Consider the following 20,429-nt stretch of genomic DNA (forward strand, 5'->3'; position numbering starts at 1 on the left):
TAAATGTAAGAAAATTGAAATCATATCAAACATCTTTTCTGACCACAACACTATGATATTAGAAATGAATTACAGGGAAAAAAACGTAAAAAACACAAACACATGGAGGCCAAACAATACGTTACTAAATAAACAAGAGATCACTGATGAAATCAAAGAGGAAATAAAAAAATACCCAGAGACAAAAAACAATAAAAACACGATGATCCAAAACCTATGGGATGCAGCAAAAGCAGTTCTAAGAGGGAAGTTTATAGCTATACAAGCCTACCTCAAGAAACAAGAAAAATCTCAAATAAACAATCTAACCTTACACCTAAAGGAACTAGAGAAAGAAGAACAAACAAACCCCAAAGTTAGCAGAAAGAAAGAAATCATAAGGATCAGAGCAGGAATAAATGAAATAGAAACAAAGAAAACAATAGCAAAGATCAATAAAACTAAAATCTTTTTCTTTGAGAAGATAAACAAAATTGATAAACCATTAGCCAGACTCATCAAGGAAAAGAGGCAGAGGACTCAAATCAATAAAATTAGAAACGAAAAAGGAGCGGTTACAACAGACACCACAGAAATACAAAGCACCCTAAGAGACTACTACAAGCAACTCTATACCAATAAAGCGTACAACCTGGAAGAAATGGAGAAATTCTTAGAAAGGTATAACCTTCCAACACTGAACCAGGAAGAAATAGAAATTATGAACAGACCAATCACAAGGAATGAAATTGAAACTGTGATTAAAAATCTTCCAACAAACAAAAGTCCAGGACCAGATGGCTTCACAGGTGAATTCTATCAAACATTTAGAGAAGAGCTAACACCCATCCTTCTCAAACTCTTCCAAAAAATTGCAGAGGAAGAATACTCCCGAACTCATTCTATGAGGCCACCATCACCCTGATACCAAAACCAGAGACAGATACTACAAAAAAAGAAAATTACAGACCAATATCACTGTTGAATATAGATGCAAAAATCCTCAACAAAATACTAGCAAACAGAATCCAACAACACATTAAAAGGATTGTACACCATGATCAAGTGGGATTTATCCCAGAGATGCAAGGATTCTTCAATATACACAAATCAATCAATGTGATACACCATATTAACAAATTGAAGAATAAAAACCATATGATCATCTCAATAGATGCAGCCAAAGCTTTTGACAAAATTCAACACCTATTTATGATAAAAACTCTCCAGAAAGTGGGCATAGAGGGACCCTACCACAACATAATAAAGGCCATATAGGACAAGCCCACAGCAAACATCATTCTCAATGAAGAAAAACTGAAAGCATTTCCTCTAAGATCAGGAACGAGACAAGAATGTCCACTATCACCACTATTATTCAACATAGTTTTGGACGTCCTAGCCATGGCAATCAGAGAAGAAAAAGAAATAAAAGGAATACAAATTGGAAAAGAAGTAAAACTGTCACTGTTTACAGATGACATGATACTATACATAGAGTATCCTAAAGATGCCACCAGAAAAGTACTAGAGCTAATCAATGAATTTGGTAAAGTTGCAGGTTACAAAATGAATGCACAGAAATCTCTTGCATTCCTATACACTAATGGTGAAAAATCTGAAAGAGAAATTAAGGAAACACTCCCACTTACCATTTCAACAAAAAGAATAAAATACCTAGGAATAAACCTACCTAGAGAGACAAAAGACCTGTATGCAGAAAACTATAAGACACTGATGAAAGAAATTAAAGATGATGCCAACAGTTGGAGAGATATACCATGTTCTTGGATTGGAGGAATCAATATTGTGAAAATGACCATACTACCCAAAGCAGTGTACAGATTCAATGCAATCTCTATCAAATTACCAATAGCATTTTTTACAGAACTAGAACAAAAATATCTTAAAATTTGTATGGAGACACAAAAGTCCCCGAATAACCAAAGCAGTCTTGAGGGAAAAAAACAGAGCTGGAGGAATCAGACTCCCTGACTTCAGACTATACTACAAAGCTACAGTAATCAAGACAGTATGGTACTGACACAAAAACAGAAACATAGATCAAATGGAACAAGATAGAAAGCCCAGAGATAAACCCACGCACCTATGGTCAACTAATCTACGACAAAGGAGGCAAGGATATACAATGGAGAAAAGACCATCTCTTCAATAAGTGGTGCTGGGAAAACTAGACAGCTACATGTAAAAGAATGAAATGAGAACACTTCCTAACACCATACACAAAAATAAACTCAAAATGGATTAGAGACCTAAATGTAAGACCACACACTATAAAACTCTTAAAGGAAAACATAGGAAGAACACTCTTTGACATAAATCACAGCAAGATCTTTTTTGATCCACCTCTTAGAATAATGGAAATAAAAGCAAAAATAAATGGGACCTAATGAACTTTAAAAGCTTTTGCAAAGCGAAGGAAACCATAAACAAGATGAAAAGACAACCCTTAGAATGGGAGAAAATATTTGCAAACGAATCAAGGGACAAAGGGTTAATCACCAAAATATACAAACAGCTCATGCAGCTCAATATTAAAAAAACAAACAACCCAATCAAAAAATGGGCAGAAGACCTAAATAGACATTTCTCCAAAGAAGACATACAGATGGCCAAGAGCACAGGAAAAGCTACTCAGCATCACTAATTATTAGAGAATTGCAAATCAAAACTACAATGAGGTATCACCTCACACCCGGTAGACTGGGCATCATCAGAAAATCTACAAACAACAAATGCTGGAGAGGGTGTGGAGAAAAGGGAACCCTCTTGCACTGTTGGTGGGAATGTAAATTGATACAGCCACTATGGAGAACAGTATGGAGGTTCCTTAAAAAACTAAAAATAGAATTACCATATGATCCAGCAATCCCACTACTGGGCATATACCCAGAGAAAACCATAATTCAAAAAGACACGTGCACCCCAATGTTCATTGCAGCACTATTTACAATAGCCAGGTCATGGAAGCAACCTAAATGCCCATCAACAGACTGGGTAAAGAAGATGTGGTACATATATACAATGGAATATTACTCAGCCATAAAAAGGAACAAAACTGGGTCATTTGTTGAGAAGTGGATGGATCTAGAGACTGTCATACAGAGTGAAGTAAGTCAGAAAGGGAAAAATAAATATCGTATATTAACACATGTATGAGGAACCTAGAAAAATAGTACAGATGAACCAGTTTGCAGGGCAAAAGTTGAGACACAGAAGTAGAGAACAAATGTATGGACACCGTTGGGGGGGAAGTCACGGTGGGGTGGGGATGGTGGTGTGCTGAATTGGGCGATCGGGATTGACATATATGCACTGATGTGTATAAAATTGATGACTAATAAGAACCAGCTGTATAAAAAAATAAATAAAATAAAATTTAAAAATTTTTAAAAAGGAATGATTAAAAAAAACAGGCCATTGGGTCCTCAATTTAAAGCTTATATAAATGTAAACTCTCAATGATTAACACTCTAAACATTAAAAGAAATAAAATAATGACCATATTAAAGAAAAACACAGATAAATAGTTTTATGGTCTTGGAGTAGGAATAATCTTTCTCAGCAAGAAAAAAATACTGTGAAGCCATAAAGGAAAAAATTCACTAGGTTGGTTGCATAAAAGCTGGAAAATTTTGCACAGCTAAAGACACAATGGTCAGTTAAGTGGACAAACAGGCTAAGAGAAATTTTAAATTTAAAAGGCCTTATAAATGTAGATGCAAAAATCTTCAACAAAATACTAGCAAACCAAATCCAGCAATATATAAGAAGGATTATTCACCATAACCAAATGGAATTTACCCTAGGAATACAAGATTGGTTTAATATATGAAAATCATTCAATGTAACACACTATATTAATAGAATAAAGGACAAAAACCATATATTCAATGCAATAGACATAGAAAAGTGTTTGACAAAATCCTACATATATTCATGATTTTTTTAAAAACCTATTAACCAACTAGGGATAGAAGAAAATTTCCTCAACCTGACAAAAGAATATCTACAAAAAGTTCACAGCAAAATAATTCTTTATAGTGAAAGACTGAACACTTTCCCCCCGTGGTCAGGAACAAGGCAAGATGCCTGCTTTTACCTCTTCTATTTAACATACTTCTGGAGGTTCTAGCCAGTGAAGCCAGGCAAGCAAAAGAAATACAAGGCATCCAGACTGAAAAGGAGGAAGTGAAACTGTCTTTATTGCAGATGAAATATTCTTGTATTCAAGAAAATCCTAAGAAATCCACTAAAAGACTAACAAACAAAAAAAAATAGTGCAGCAAAGTTGCAGGATACAAGATCAATATACAAAAATCAATTTTTTGTTTATACATTAGCAATGAACTGTCCAAAAATAAAATTGCCCAGGCAATTACTAATCTACTTTATATCTCTATGGATTTGCCTACTCTGGACATTTCATATAAATGGAATTATATTGTATGTGATTTTTTGCAACTGACTTCTGTGACTTGGCATAATGTTTTCAAGATTCTTCCATCTTGTAGCATGAATCATTTCTTCATTCCTTTTTATTGCTGAATAATACTCCACTGTATGGATATGCCATATTTTGTTTATCAAGTGATAGTTATTTGGGTTCTTTCCCACTTTTGGGCTATTACTAATAATGCTGTTATGAACACTCAGGTACAAGTTTTTGTGTGGACATGTTATCAACTCTCTTGTATTTATACCTGGAAGTGGAATTTCTGGATCTATGGTAACTTTATATGTAACTTTGTGAAGAACTGTCAGCCTGTTTTCCAAAGTGGCTGCACCATTTTACATTTCCACTAGCAGTGTATGAGGGTTCTAATTTTTCTATATCCTCACAACACTTGTTATTATCTCTTTTTTGTTTTTGTTTTTAATGGCCATTCTAGTGAGTGTGAAGTGGTATCTCATTGTGGTTTTGATTACATTTCCTGATGGTTAATGTTGTTGAGCAGCTTTTCATGTGCTTATTGGTCACTTGAATGTCTTCTTTTGAGAAATATCTATTCAAATCCTTTGTCCATTTTTAGGATGTCTCTTTTTTTTATTGTGACTTCTTCATATATTCTTATCAGATTTATGACCTGTTAACATTTTCTCCCATTCTGTGGATTGCTTTTTCACTTCCTTGACGGTGTCCTTTGGAGCACAAAACTTTTGAAGTTTGATTAAGTCCATTTGATCTATGTTTTCTTTGGTAGACTGTGCTTTTGGTGTCATATCTGAGAAACCATTACCTAATCCAAGGCCTCAAAATTTGCTCCTATGTTTTTTCTAAAACCTGTATAGTTTTTGCTCTTACATGTAGGTCTATAACCCATTTGAAGTTAATTTTTGTACACAGTGTGAGGTAGAGGTCATTTTTTTTTCCATGTGGATATCCAGTTGTCTAAGCACCTTTTGCTGAAAAGACTTTTCTTTCCTCATTGAAGTATCTTGGAACTCTTGTTGAAAAAAACTCTAAAAATATGATATTTTGTTTGAATGAAAAGTGGCAGGATGACATCTTTGGCCTCCTGGTAATTTTTTGACATGCTGTTGAACAGTTGTCACAGGTGTCATCAATATCTGTAGATGGTTTTCATGTAGAGAAAAGCTAATCCTGTAACTCATCTAAATGAAATGGGATTTCACATGGGACTCTGTCTCAGTTTCAACCAGGGATCCAAGGCAATAGGTGCCTTTGTGCAAATTAGCAGAAAAGCAATCCCACTGGGTAGGTGAATTGCAGTAAAGTGCCCCTCTGGCACCCTGTGCTGCTAGAGGAGGAATGGCTGTAATTCAGCACTCACTCATCCCTGTAGCTTGATATCTTTGTGTGGGGTACAAACTGCATAGTCATTTGCGGTAGTTTTGGATTCCTTCTACAGCAACATTCCAAAGTGAGTTTTGAGGCCACCTAAGAAGAACTTCCAAAAGAGTTGGTAAAAACTACCAACTCTACCCTGAAAAAAGAGATTAGAGAGGTCAAGAGAGAGGATGTATTTGGAGAGAGTTGTGCTGAGAATCTAACAGTCTAAAAACTAGGTAGGATGGGAGATACTTCTTCACCTCAAATGTGAGAGGACCTCTTTTGGGACCACCCAGAAAGTATCCTATGTGTTTCCTAGTATTGGACTGCATGTCTGATACAGGTCTGAAAAAATATAAACTGGCTCAGGCTTTAAGCTACCTTTAGCCACAATGCAGAGGGGAATAACTATAGTATAACTGACACCAGATCAGTGTTTTGTGGACCAGACTAAGCTATGGATGAGCAAAACAGGCCAGAGTTGTCTAAGATTCTGCCCAGAAGGATCACCTGGAGAGTGAGGAGACCTCAGCATAAAGAGGTACAAGTTTTCTGCTAGATACTCAAGAGCTAATGGAGGCATCAGAAAAGACCACTTTGAGGAGATACATTTCTGCTGGACATTCCAGGTAAGAGATACCCAATGATGTGGGAGTCTCAAAAAAAATTATAGATGAGCTCATGAGGGAAAAAGTCAGGTGTAAACATTCACCAAGTCTGAAGAGTGTCAACACATCAAGAGTGTACCAGTCAAGGGACTTCCCTGGTGGCGCAGTGGTTAAGAATCTGCCTGCCATGGGCTTCCCTGGTGGCGCAGTGGTTGAGAGTCTGCCTGCCGATGCAGGGGACACGGGTTCGTGCCCCAGCCCGGGAAGATCCCACATGCTGCGGAGCGGCTGGGCCCGTGAGCCATGGCCGCTGAGCCTGCACGTCCAGAGCCTGTGCTCTGCAATGGGAGAGGCCACAACAGTGAGAGGCCCACGTACTGCAAAAAAAAGAAAAAAAAGAAAAAAAAGAATCTGCCTGCCAGTGCAGGGGACGTAGGTTCGATCCCTGGTCTGGGAAGCTCCCACATGCTGCAGAGCAACTAAGCCCGTGTGCCACAACTACTGAGCCTGTGCTCTAGAGCCCTCATGCCACAACTACTGAGCCCATGAGCCACAACTACTGAAGCCCGCGCGCCTAGAGCCTGTGCTCCACAACAGGAGAAGCCACCGCAATGAGAAGCCCGCACACCACACGAAGAGTAGCCCCCACTTGCTGCAACTAGGGAAAGCCTGTACGCAGCAACGAGACTCAACACAGCCAAAAATAAATAAATAAAAGAAAAAAAAAAGAGTGTACCAGTCAAGTAAATCTTTGCCTGTTTCCTTACGTCTTTCCCTCACTCACATCCCAACTCTGGTGGGGTCAGAAATCACAGTGAGTGGCAAGGAAAAGAAGGCAGAGTCAAAAGAGAAGAAGCTAACTTCACCCTGTTTTCCGCTAAAGGCCCGAAGTAAGAAAAGGTGCTTAACTTCAAATTAATGTCTTTAACAGTTACACAGAACTAGGCATTATTTAGTAACATTAGCCTTTTTAGATTAAAAGTGTCCAAAGCCATTTTATTAGCTAAGTATGTATATACATCTATCTATCTATTACCTATCTATCTATCTATCTATCTATCTATCTATCTATCTATCTATCTATCCTAATACTGTAGTGCCTTCTACAAGGCAGGGGAAAAACTGGTTGCACAGAGTGCGTTTGAATAGGCAGTATGGGGGTAGGGGAGAGAGTAAAATTGTATTGGTGTGCACTCTAACAGTGCCACTTTTCAATGTATTCATTCCTAAACTATCAAATTCAATAAACTACAATATATAGAATAGCCATGTCTTTTTAAATCACAAAATGTCATTTCAAGAATCTCTATAAAAATAACTTTGATTCAATTCAAACAGTACTTTAAGTAGATCCCTAAAGAAATAACTGTACTGTAATTTGGGCATTGAAAGCTGTAACACAATTTAAACACGACTTCACTTTTTTGTCTTAATACGATTCCACCCACTGCATCCTTCTGTGTGTTGTTTTGATGACCCTGTCACTTAGGGTTCTTTGAGCTCAGTTTAAAGGTGTCAATAATGAATGAAATGAACTCAGCATTGGGATACATTTTCAAGAATTCTGGTAGTTTGAAACCATCCTATATAATTCCATCATACTTGATTATAACATGAAATAGAAACAAAAAAGCTAATCATGACGTAGAAGCAACTTCATGTCAAATGATGTACATGAAAGAGCCAATTTAGTAAACTCTGAATTTACTTAGCCTGTTTGAACATCCATAAAGGGGACTTAGCAAAACAGTCTTTCCATATGCCAGGTGAAACCCTCAGAGGGAATAGACCTCAGTTTAATAATGAAAGAGAAGGGAAGGGCTGATAATTATTCTGTCTAAACAGTGTTTTTGTGGCCCAACATTGATTGTGTCTTGAAATCTCCTTTGGGAATGGAGCAGGCAGCTTTTCCTTTGCTTTCAGAAACATCATGCAAATTATTTAAACATTTTTGCAATTATTTTCCTGAAACTGAGTTTTGGCACAATGCCTAGAAACACTGAAAAGTGACATCACACCGCACCCAGAGATGCAGTTTCCAAAGAATTCTCTGGGGAGCCTTACAACTGTCTTGGAGGCCGATTTCCATATCACCATGTAAACATGGGAGTCTATTGGTACTTCTGCCTTTAGAGAGGCTCCAGATAAGGACACCACCAGCAAGCAAAAGTTGAGGCAATTTAATTCTAGTTATCTTCCTGTAACTTGACTGTATGTGCAGTTTCTTTTAAAGTCCTTTCTAACTATCTGTGTGAAAAATATTTCTGTTGGCACTTTCTTAAACCCTTGATGTGTCTATGACCACCCCTTTTTAATGTTAACCACAGAAAAAAGTCTGATCGCCTTTTCTCTATCCCAGACCTTATATCTGGTTATTCGTAAGGATAATTTTATAATTCATGCAGATGACTGGCCTAAAAATGATGACCCTCTTTTGTACTATTACTTCATGCTGAGGACAAAGAGGATACAGGAAAATTACTCCTTGGCCCAGGAAGTTTATTAAAATGCTAAATGAAGGTCTGGCGGCAGCTCAAAGAACTTTAAATAACCTTGTGGTGGAAAACCTCCAAAACCTCTTTTTACCGTCAGCTTAAACTAGGCTGGTTGTGACAAAGAGTAAGAAAATAAGTAGTTTCAAGAGTGCAAAAACACATCTATTTTTAAAAGGTAGGTCTGTACAATGGTTGCAGGCAAATGTGACACAGCCTTCTGAGGCATGATGACAATAATTTATCGTACAGCGGTTTTGCAGGGTTCACAGCCAGTCCTGGGCAGATTCCACATGTCAGGCATGGATGAAGTTGTGCAGAAGGAAGTGTAATTGCATCATGGTCGTTGCAGTGTTCCCTTTTGTTCGTCAGTGCAAAACATGCCACAGACACATCCTGTGAATAACGTTCTTGTGGCTAAAATTCCATGGAATAAAAAACACAAAATTATGTGAAATAGAATGGCAATTGCTACTCCAATTAATTCCACTCTAGTGCCATATGGGGCTCTAACTCCATATGTGGTTTTGGCTCTGTGTTGCTCTGCTGGATCCTTCAACATTCAACAAGTAGCAGACTCTCTAAGAGGTAGGAGTCTCCAGGGCAAAGTCATTGAGCCATGGTATCTATAAATTATTACTGGGTCATCTGAAACCCGTATTCGAATTTTCAGGAAACCCATAGGAATGGGAAAACCACATACAAATTGAACACAAGAAACCTTTTAATAGGGTCCCAGGGAGAACAAAAGAGGTAGATCTCCACAGCCTCAGAAGAGCCAACAGCAATAGAAAGAAGGCATGTTTTTCCCAGAGCCCTCATCTGGAGTACCTGTGCCCTTTCTTTCCAGACTGACTTCCTGAAACACAGATGTACAACCTCAGTGAATACAGCCTGTCCCCATGGCCTTTTCCCCAGTCCCTGATGTTGTCCTCCTAGGGGGTCCCTGGGCTCCAAATGCAGCTATTCTGACAACCCCTTCCCTACATCCGAACTCCCCAGGCCCAACATTATTCAGGACTGACTTAAGGAAATTAAGCCTGGAATTCAGTGTCTGCTTTAGGTCTGACACCCAGGCTTGGAAGACCTGTTCCCACCGTATTCATTGGTCTTGTAACTGCTGCCCTTTTCTGTTTCTTCTCCTTGGTAATTTAACTATTATGGGTTCTTCTAGAACTAAAGCTCACCTTGATCCTATTTTTCAGTCCCCAGGCTGCTCCTGAACCTCAGGCAAAGGTCTGGAACTCTCAATCTCCGACAGCTTCTGGATACTTCCTTTGGCATCAAGCCCCAAGCTGGCAGCCTTCTGGCTAGACAACAACCAGGTCAGATGCAGACTTCCTTTGCTCTTGGACTGGACTCACTTCCAGCGCCTGCAGCTGGGCCTGTGCCCCCACTGCCTGCCTCACCCTTGTAGGAGAGGTAACTCCTTAACCTGCCTTTTCTAGTCCATCCTGCCTCACTCAGGTTATCTAGGTCATCTCAGACAGTGCCCCAAGATATGAAGGCTGGAGCTCAAGAGGCTGACTTTTTCCTGAAGAGTGCTAACTGAAGCTAGAAAAATAATTCAGATAGCTCTGGATCAAGATGCTTCTTCCTGGACAAGTCATAGGTATTTTGGTAGGAGGAAATGCCAATATATTTTGTAAAAACAAAAGAATCCCTGAGACCAGTCTTCCCTCTCAATACTGAGCTACACATATTTTTTATTTGTTTTAAAAGAACTAGATAGTCCTTTGAAGGGTGGCCTGAGAAAATTGGACTATGTATGTTTAGGGAAATTTAACATCCAAAGCAATATGGAAATTCTTCTTAGCGCTGATCTTTATGAATGTGTATAAGCAAAGGAATGCTGCTTTTATGATGCTTTGTTGGTCTCTCTTCAGTAGATATCCCAACAGTTTATTACTATGAGTAATAGTCTAAAATAATAGGTGATTGAACCTTTCAGTAATTCGTGTACTTGGTTGAGTAGCTATCAGCAAATGTGTGAGTAGCACAGAGGAAAATGTATAATAGTGTCCTTCCTTAGAACAAAATCCCAGCTACCAAGAGAAAACAAAGAGCAACACTGATAGGAAGCAGTGATAGTCTTGCTTCTTTGTGTAAGAGTGCACGGAGCTTTTCAGTATCTCAGCCTCACGCTAAGAGACTGCCTGCTTTTGACCATGGGTGAGAGATCAAAGTTACATGGGATAAGAGCCTCCCACGCCTCTATCAACACCACCGAGAAAACAGTCAAGGGAACTCTGAATCTGAACTAGCTCTGATCACTGAGTTGCTGCAACGCTCAGAGTATGGGGACCCCATTGATCTTGCCAACTGAAGCAGCAAAGTACAGTGAAATGGAAGGAGCATGGCATCTAGTCCAACAGACTTGGTGTTAGAGCCCAGGCCAAGCATCCATCAGCTGATTGCATGAGTTACTTGACCTCTCCAGGCCTCAGTTTTACCACAGAATGCAAATAAATAAACACCTCATGGTGTTAAAGGAAAAAACTCATGTAAAACTCCAAGCACAGTTTCCGGCTTATAATGGGTACTCAATAAATGGAAGTTCTCTTCCATCCATGACCCCTGCCCCCCTTATTTCTCTGGAAAATTCTTTATCTTTATCTTTTAGAAAGACTGACTTCAAATGCAATTTTTGCAAAGGTAGTTATTTTCTTCAAATCTCTCAAATCTGGTAAAAGGCTAGAGTCACCTTCTAATTATTTTTTAGAAAGAGATGTTGTGCCCCTGAACCATGAAAAACTGTTGATAAAGGGAAACATTCTCAATTAGCTGAGTGAATGATCTATGTCAATATTGCATGTGAGAAATGGATCATCATTTAACATGTAGGAATCAACATTAAAATTTAGGAAAAAGGTATTAGAGCCCATGAAACTGAATGGTGTAAAAAAGGATTGACATTTGCTTGGCGAGTATGCCAAGCTTCAATAGATGATCAACACTTTCTTCTGTTTATTGAATAAGGGAAATACTCCATATTGAGCAAAATGCCTTCGTAAACTATTTAGGTGTGGCTAATTAGCTTGGACGTTAAGATGCAGCTTCCCATATCCTTCCAAACAGCATTTTTCTTGCCAGTGTGTAAATGGGACTCCAGTCTCTCAGAAGGGGATTCAAGAATAGAAGTGCAGAAAGAAAGGAAACTCAAACTGGAAAAGAAGCTCTGTAAAAAAAAAAAAAAAAAAAAAAAAATCAATAATTTTGCTACTGGGAAATTGCTACCATCCTTATCCAGGAAGAGGTGGAAAGGTCAGAATAACTTGTGTGATAAATGAATTTATAAAGTAGCCGGTATCAGGAGACTAATTTAATTGGCTGTTTTAAGTATGATAATATACCACACTTCCTACAAATTTTTTCCTTTATTAAAATCTTCAAATTAAGCTGAGTATAATCAAGGCTCACCATGTCCACCTTAATGGGACAAGCAGCACCAATTGCTTCTGGGGCATAAAAGCACCCATTATTAATTATTATTACCAATACCTATCCCAAAATATATTTTTTAAATGAGGTATTTTTTCTTCATCACATTTTAGACAATTTCAAGTCATAAAAGACAAAGGAAATATTTTTGTTCTACCATCTCCCTCTCCCCCAACCCCTGCCCTGGATACTTGGAACCTCACTAAATACCCAGTGTTGTTGCTCCCAAATTACAAATTAAATGGAGCATTAAATTAAGGACATTTGACTGTATAAATTTATAAACACCTTAGATGTGCATTCTCAAGTTTAAAACTCAGTTTCTTTCATTGCTACTAGTTGTATGTTATCAATGTAGTTCATATTCCACTGGCTGTCACTTTCTCCATTAAGAGAAAAATAAGATATTTGGAAGACAATGTCAATTTTAAACATAATTTTATACAAGTTCCCTACCGCTTTTGTAAGAATAACTGTTAGAAGAAACAGCAGTGGATTAGCAAGACAGTTGAAAATACTATAGAACAATGTAATCCAGACACCATGTGCCTCCTAGAATATATATTTTTTAAATTTTATTTATTTTTGGCTGCGTTGGGTCTTTGTTGCTGCTCACGGGCTTTCTCTAGTTGTGGCAAGCGGGGTCCACTCTTCGTTGCGGTGTGCGGGCTTCTCATTCATGGTGGTTTCTCTTGTTGTGGGGTGCAGGCTCTAGGCATGTGGGCTTCAGTAGTTGAGGCACACGGGCTCAGTAGTTGTGGCTCGCGGGCTCTAGAGCACAGGCTCAGTAGTTGTGGTGCACAGGCTTAGTTGCTCTGAGGCATATGGAATCTTCCTGGACCAGGGCTCAAACCCGTGTCCCCTGCATTGGCAGGCGGGTTCTTAGCCACTGTGTCACCAGGGAAGTCCCTGCCTCCTAGAATATTAAGAGAAGGAATAAAGCCAGCGCAAGAACTGTGTTGGTGCACTCAGTAAACGGTCCTGAGTTTAGAACCTGCAAATCTAACTCTATACATAAGGGAAACAGTGAGAAATGAGAGGAAAAGATCCAGTGCAGTATTAGATCTTGTTTTCTGGTGATCATTGATAGAGCTGATAGTAGATGTTATACAAAACAACCACCAAAAAAATTAAAAGTTCAACTAAGGTTAGGAAAGTCTGTATTAAACAGGGTGAAACAGGTATTTTTTTTCCCTCTCCTTCTCCCTCTCTCTCTCTGTTTTCTAACTTGAATAATCCCCCAGGCCTCTAATAAGCTAAGGTACACCGAAATCTTCAAAAGGGTAACAATAATAATAGACTTCTTCTTGTGCGAGAAAAAGCTAAGTTTACATATTAAAACAGGTAGCCTGCTGAATACTTTCCTGAATTTTCCAAGTTCTCTATAGTGAACATGTATTAAATTTTTCATCAGGGAAAAACGAAAAGCTCTCTCCTTTCCTAACCCTTATATTCAGTCCAACTGTAAGTCCTGTCAGTTCTGCTTCCGAAGTATATCCTAAATCCAACCTCTTACCATCTCCTAAGACCACAACCATAGTCGAAGCCCCCATCTTCCTTTTCCTGGATTAATGCAACACCCCCAGTAAGTGGTCACTGCCACCACTCTTGCCAACCTTCAGTCCTTCTGAGTCCTCCACAGAGCAGCCAGCTAGAGGAATCTTCCTGAAGCATAAAATTGGATTATAGAGTTTCCCTACTTGAAACCCTCCAAAGGCTTTTCTGTGAACCAGAATAAAATTCAAATTGCTGTCCTTGGTCCTCAAAGCCCTTCCTGACCTGGCACCTGTCTGTCCTCTTGTTCTCACAGGCCACCCCGCTCCCTGACTCCTGTGCTCTGGTCACCGTCTCCACAAAAGCCAAGCTCATTTCACTCTCGGGACCTTTGTTCTTGCCGTGCCTTTCGCTAAGAATGTGCTTGTCTGGGATCCTCACCTGACTTCCTCATTTTCGTCTTTCAGATCTCAATTCACACATCACCTTCCCAGAGAGCTTTTCCCTGACCGCCCCCCCATTTAGCTAGAGCAGCCCCCCACCCATTTAACCTTCATTAACACTTATTGCAGCCTGAAGTGATTATATTTATCTCTCTTCATACTTATCATGTCCTTCTTTACTAGAATATAATCTCCTTGAGAACAAGGACCTTTACCCAGCTACACGTCCAGAATGGTTAGAATGAGGCATAGCACATAGTACGTGCTCAATACATCTTTGAAAGAGAAAATTCAGAGAAAAGCACATTTATTGTACCTCATATGACACAGTGCTAAATATCTGATTCTCTGCATAGACTTGTGAGCTGTATGTTATCCTCATTTTTACAGAAAGAGAAACTAAGATTTAGAGAAGTTAAGCAACTTGTCCAATGTCTCTCAGCGAGCTCCTGTATGTAACCAATAATAACTGGGGAGAAGATAACTAATTCAAAAATTTTATTTCATAACCCCCAAAACCTCAGCAGTGTAAACTCCCCAACCCCTAATAACTACTACCATAACAAAACCTACAGTTTCTCTCTTTCTTGTTATTGCAAAATATATTGATATTTCATTTATCAGGCACTTGACTGTTCTAAATAAGTGAATTTTTCAAATAATGTAAGCTTACCTGTTACATGTCAAAACTTCATTTATTTACATTGTGTTTGGTAAGATATTTCTGTATATTTCTCAGTCTTCTGAAACAGAGTATATTCAGCAAAAATTTTTATTTTCTGAATAACACATGGTAATTTTTAGCAACAGTTACTGTTCTGAGCAAAAAGAATTTTCTATTCATTATAACAGGAGTGGCTACATAATCTGTAGGGCCCGGTGCAAAATAAAAATGCAGAGCCTCTTGTTCAAGACTTGATAAGAATTTTAAGATGATGACAACAGAGCATTAAACCAGGCACAGGGCCCTGTATGACTGCACAGACCGCATGCTATGAAGCTGACCTTGCATCATATAGTGTGTTATACATAATAGGAATTCATAAGCATTTACTGAATAATGAATAATATCTTTAAGCCTCAGTGAGCAGGGCTCATTTCTCTAAATGAATTCAGATGTGTGAAAATAATAATAACACTGAGTTATGTATTAAGCACTGTTTTAATTGTTCTACATGCATTATCCTATCTGATTCTCTAAAACCCTTATGAGATTCATTTAGGATCTTACGGCTGCATGTAACAAACTCAGCTGAAGTGGCTTAACCAAACATGGATTCTATTTTCATATATTTGATAAGGGTCTAGTATTCAGAATATATAAATGTATAAAGAACTTTAGCAATTTTTATCCGTCAGAGTTCTTCAGAGAAACAGAACCAATAGGATGTATATGTATACTGTGTGAGCGTGTTTGCATATTATATATGTGTATACACATATATATACATATATAAATATATAATATTTATTTATAAATATATAATATATATAAGCATATATACATATATATTATATATGTAGTTATACACACACACACACGCATGCATATGAAGAGATTATTTTAAGGAATTGGCTCACAATATTATGGGATCTGGCCTAAAGGCTGGACACTCAGGCAAGATTTCTAGTCTTGAGGCAGAATTCTTTCTTCTTCAGGAAACCTCAGATTTTGCTCATAAGGCTGATAGAATTAAGGCCCACCCACATTATCAAGGGTAATCTCTTTTACTTAAAGTCAACTATAAATGGCAATCACATGTACAAAATACCTTCATATCAACACATAGACTAGTGTTTGACTAAACAGTTGGGTACCATAGCCTAGCCAAGTTGACACATAAAATTCACCATCACACAACTCAAGAACAAAACAACAGACTATGCAATTTTTTTTTTTACATCTTTATTGGCGTATAATTGCTTTACAATGGTGTGTTAGTTTCTGCTTTATCACAAAGTGAATCAGTTATACATATACATATGTTCCCATATCTCTTGGACAAACTTCTTGAATACATATTTCTTCAAAGAATACATACAAATGTCCAATAAGAACATGAAAAGATGCTCAATATTGTCAGTCATCCAGGAATGCAAATAAAAACACCAATAAGGTGACTGACCTTATGACACTTCATATCTATGAGGGTGGCCATAATAATAATAATATTTTGAAATAGAAAAAAGCAAGTATTGGAGAGGATGTGGATAAACTGGAACTCTCATCCAATGCTGTTGGGAATGCAAAATGGTGCAGCTGCTATGAAAAACAGTTTGGCAATTTCTCAATAAGTTATACATAAAATCACCATATAACCTAGCAACTCTGCTTCTAGGCACATACCTAAAAGAATTGAAAACAGGTGTTCAAATAAAAATCTGTACACAAGTGTTCACAGCAGCTCTATTCACAATAGCAGATAAGTGGAAAAGACCCAAACGTCCATCAAAAGATGAATATATATACATATATATATATACATATACACTACCAAATGTAAAATAGATAGCTAGTGGGAAGCAGCTACATAGCACAGGGAGATCAGCTTGGTGCTTTGTGTCCACCTAGAGGGGTGGGATAGGGAGGGTAGGAGGGAGACACAAGAGGGAGGCGATATGGGGATATATGTATATGTATAGCTGATTCACTTTGTTATACAGCAGAAACTTAACACACCATTGTAAAGCAATTATACTCCAATAAAGATGTTAAAAAAAAGCAAAGAAAAGATGAATGTATAAACAAATGTGATATATCCATACAATGGAATATTATTCAGCTATAAAAGATACACTAACTGGGCTTCCCTGGTGGCGCAGTGGTTGAGAGTCCGCCTGCCGGGTTCGTGCCCCGATCCGGGAAGATCCCACATGCCGCGGAGCGGCTGGGACCGTGAGCCATGGCCGCTGAGCCTGCGCGTCCGGAGCCTGTGCTCCGCAACGGGAGAGGCCACAACAGTGAGAGGCCCGCGTACCGCCAAAAAAAAAAAAAAAAAAAAAAAAGATATACTAATATATGGTACAACATGGGTAAACCTTGAAAACATTATGCTATGTGAAATAAACCAGATACAAAAAAGGTCACATATTGTATGATTCCATTTATATGAAATATCCAGAATAAACAGATTCATAGAGACAAAGGTAGTAGTTGTCTAGAGCTGAAAGGATGCTGGTATGAGGAGTGACTCTAGTGAGTTTGGGGTTTCTTTTTGGGGTGATAAAAATGCTGTGAAATCACATAGTGATGGTTGCACAACAGTATATATATACACTCAAAACCACTGAATTGTACATCTAAAAGATTGAATTTCATGATATGTGACTTACTTTTCAGAAAAGCTGCTATAAAAAAGAATCAAGGGCCTAAACATCGTGCATGTCCTTCTAACAAGTTTGGGAGTTTAGGGGCTGGGGCCTTGTTTCTGCTCAATTTCTGGGCATTACACATAGGTCAGTTGATTGATGTAACTGCATAAGGGGGCTCCAGGTAAAGGAGCTATTTCAGAATAAAATTGGGAAATTCAGACAGAAGGCACAGAGGAAGAGAACAGTTCCTTTTGCTGGAGTCCTTGTCTCTGCTCCTCTGATTTCTGTAATGCCCTCAGAACTGCCTCTTGACCTTTCCAGGTCCTAGAATTCAGTATGAGAAGCTCTGGTCAAAGCCATTTGGTAAAGCCAAGATAATGTGTATCAGTGCCTCATATTTAACCTGAAGGACTCTAACAGGTCATCTGAAAGTATTATTAAGGGACTAGAGTTGACATTCTGGTCAGAGACCTAGCGATGGAGAAAGACATGTTGAAGAAATCAAATTGCCTAGATATGTTAAACTTATTTGTAGATAAATATCTCGGTCCTATACTTTAAAATAAAACAACCTGCAAAGTCATTCACAAGCTTCAAGAAGAACTTAAATGAGCTGAAGCCCACTGATACTGCTAGAGACTCATAGCATCTGAAGAAAGAGAAGAGCTTAAGAAAGTGACTTATTCCAGGGAAAAGCTCAGAGAAGGTCAACGCTTGTAAGGAGCATAAGCTTCTATGCCAAAATGAAGCTCAAGGGGAGAGACCTGCGTCATCAAGAAGAGAGGTGTTGCCTGGAACCATCTTCTTTAGGAGGCTTACTTCTACTGTCCCAGAAAAAGAGAGTTGCTTCTGATACAGGACAATTTGAAATGATGTAGTATAAAATAGTAACGTCTTTGTGCACAAAATGGAAAGAATGCAAATTCTGAAACTGCTTCTAAATTTATCAAGAATCTCAATTTCAAAGCTGGTATGTTAGGGATTTTTATAAATTGGGTTTTGCTATCGCTATTGTCACCAGCAAAGCCCACTGGGGTCCTGGGAAAAATAAGATGGAATCTAGATGATACAATATAAGGTCTAACCACTTCTTTTGTGCTTAGTCTGGTTTCAGTTGCCTGTAGCGGGGCCCTGCAGAGGCCTTGCACCTAAGACATGGGATTGGAGTTCCCAGTGAAGAGATGCTGGCACTGAGATATGGTGTGCCTTGCGCAACACACCTGCCCCAACGGGCAAGGACTCTGCCCCTCCCTCCGCAGATGAACCCTATAAACTGGTCCCGCCAACCGCCCGTCTCAGAGAGTGTGTACTCCAGAGCGGGAGCTCCCACCTCTCCATTCTTTGATCAAAGAATAAAACTTTCCTTCGCTTCTGAACCAAACTCGGTCTCCTTCTATCAGCGCGAACAACACCAGGCAGAAGGACTCTTGTTGGGGACCCACTCTGGAAGGTCAGTAACACAATCATGGTGCCACTTTTAGCTGATAACTAGGAATACCTGTCCTTTTTTTGTTCATGATTAGGCTGGAATTAAAGCTTTGAATTACACAAAATCTTTAGAACTTCCTCCTTTATGAAATGCTACTGCCCTGTACCTTGAAGAAGAGACTGATCATGGGAATTCCTCATTCCTTGGATCTCAACAGAATAATGAATGAGGGAGTTCCACAGAGACCCTTTAATCAAATGCAATCAGGACAGGGAGTTGGTTGGTTAATGGAAGATGTTAAAGAGATGAATCATAAAAATATCGTGGATATACACATCAAATTTGTATTTTAAATTAAAATAACTGCATTCTTTTGCCAAGCTTTTGATATAAAGGCTTTTTCTTTGAATGTTGGTCAGTTGGTTGGAGTTCTACCTTATCTTTCATGCATAAACTGCACCCATAGTATATCCAGTACTATTTCCAGTTATAATTTCTTTAAAAGGAAGCAAATCTTAAAGACACCTGTTGGACAAACTGAATGCAGAGTCCATCTAAATTTTTATAATTGCTTTTCCACTTTAACCAGTGCCCAGCAACTTACTTTTATTGAATGTTTTCAAAATATTCAACCAAGTTTTCATAGAAACAACTTTTCTTTTTGCATTCATATTTCATATATTTATATATTTTATTTATTATTAATAACGACACGTTTAACTGGCATGAAACGGGCTGAGGAACAAATAACCTGAATCTTAGTAAGTATAGAATTCAGCTGATGGTAGCAGAGTGCATGGGGGTGCTAGAGAGTGGCCTTCTGACTGTGAGTGCTCAGGTGCTGAGGGTATGAGTCAGGCTATTTCCCTGCAGTATTGGTCACACTCTCTGCAACGTATCTCAGGACTGACTGGAGCTGCTCTACACCACCAACTCTGCATTGCCCAGCGCCTCCCTTTTCTTTACTGCTGCAAGTTCCTTTGCAAGCCCAGGCCCTGCCTTCCTCAAACGGTTTAGCTACTAGTGGTGGCCAGTTCAGACCTGCTATGCTCAGTGCCTCCTTGGGTCCGAGGCCCACTGGATGTATGAAAGCATGTGCCCACAGACTGGTCGTCATCACAGTGTTGTGGTGTGACTGTTCATGTACATGCCCAGAGGTTATTTTATAATCTGTGGCTGGCTTGGCAACATAGTTCTATAACCTAGAGGAAACTGTTTCTGACATCTGAATTTTAGGTCCAGATGATGTGGCTAGCCCAGAGCAGTTCTTGCCACCATGTAAAGTAATTTGGTTGGAGTCTTAGGATGAAATGGTAGGGGCCACAAAATGCAGTGAAAGCCCCTTTTTGGTGCTCCCTCAGCCTAGTTGTCCAGCCTAGCTGGACAGCTGACCATCACCAGCCTAATGCATTTCCC

At 38.8% G+C, this 20,429-nt stretch overlaps 1 long non-coding RNA gene across 1 annotated transcript in view; it reads left to right on the forward strand.

Moving 5' to 3' along the window:
- LOC113617370 (uncharacterized) overlaps positions 1–10,954 on the forward strand; it is a 46,498-nt gene extending 35,544 nt beyond the window's left edge. Inside the window, exon 3 of the long non-coding RNA XR_003431624.1 lies at positions 10,100–10,954. This is a non-coding gene — a long non-coding RNA (uncharacterized LOC113617370). The remainder of the gene's footprint in view (positions 1–10,099) is intronic.
- The last annotated feature ends 9,475 nt before the right edge of the window (positions 10,955–20,429 follow it).

This window comes from Aethalodelphis obliquidens, unplaced genomic scaffold (genome assembly GCF_003676395.1).
Source record: "Aethalodelphis obliquidens isolate GAN/ISIS:26980383/991018 unplaced genomic scaffold, ASM367639v1 scaffold4, whole genome shotgun sequence".
Lineage (NCBI taxonomy): Eukaryota > Metazoa > Chordata > Mammalia > Artiodactyla > Delphinidae > Aethalodelphis > Aethalodelphis obliquidens.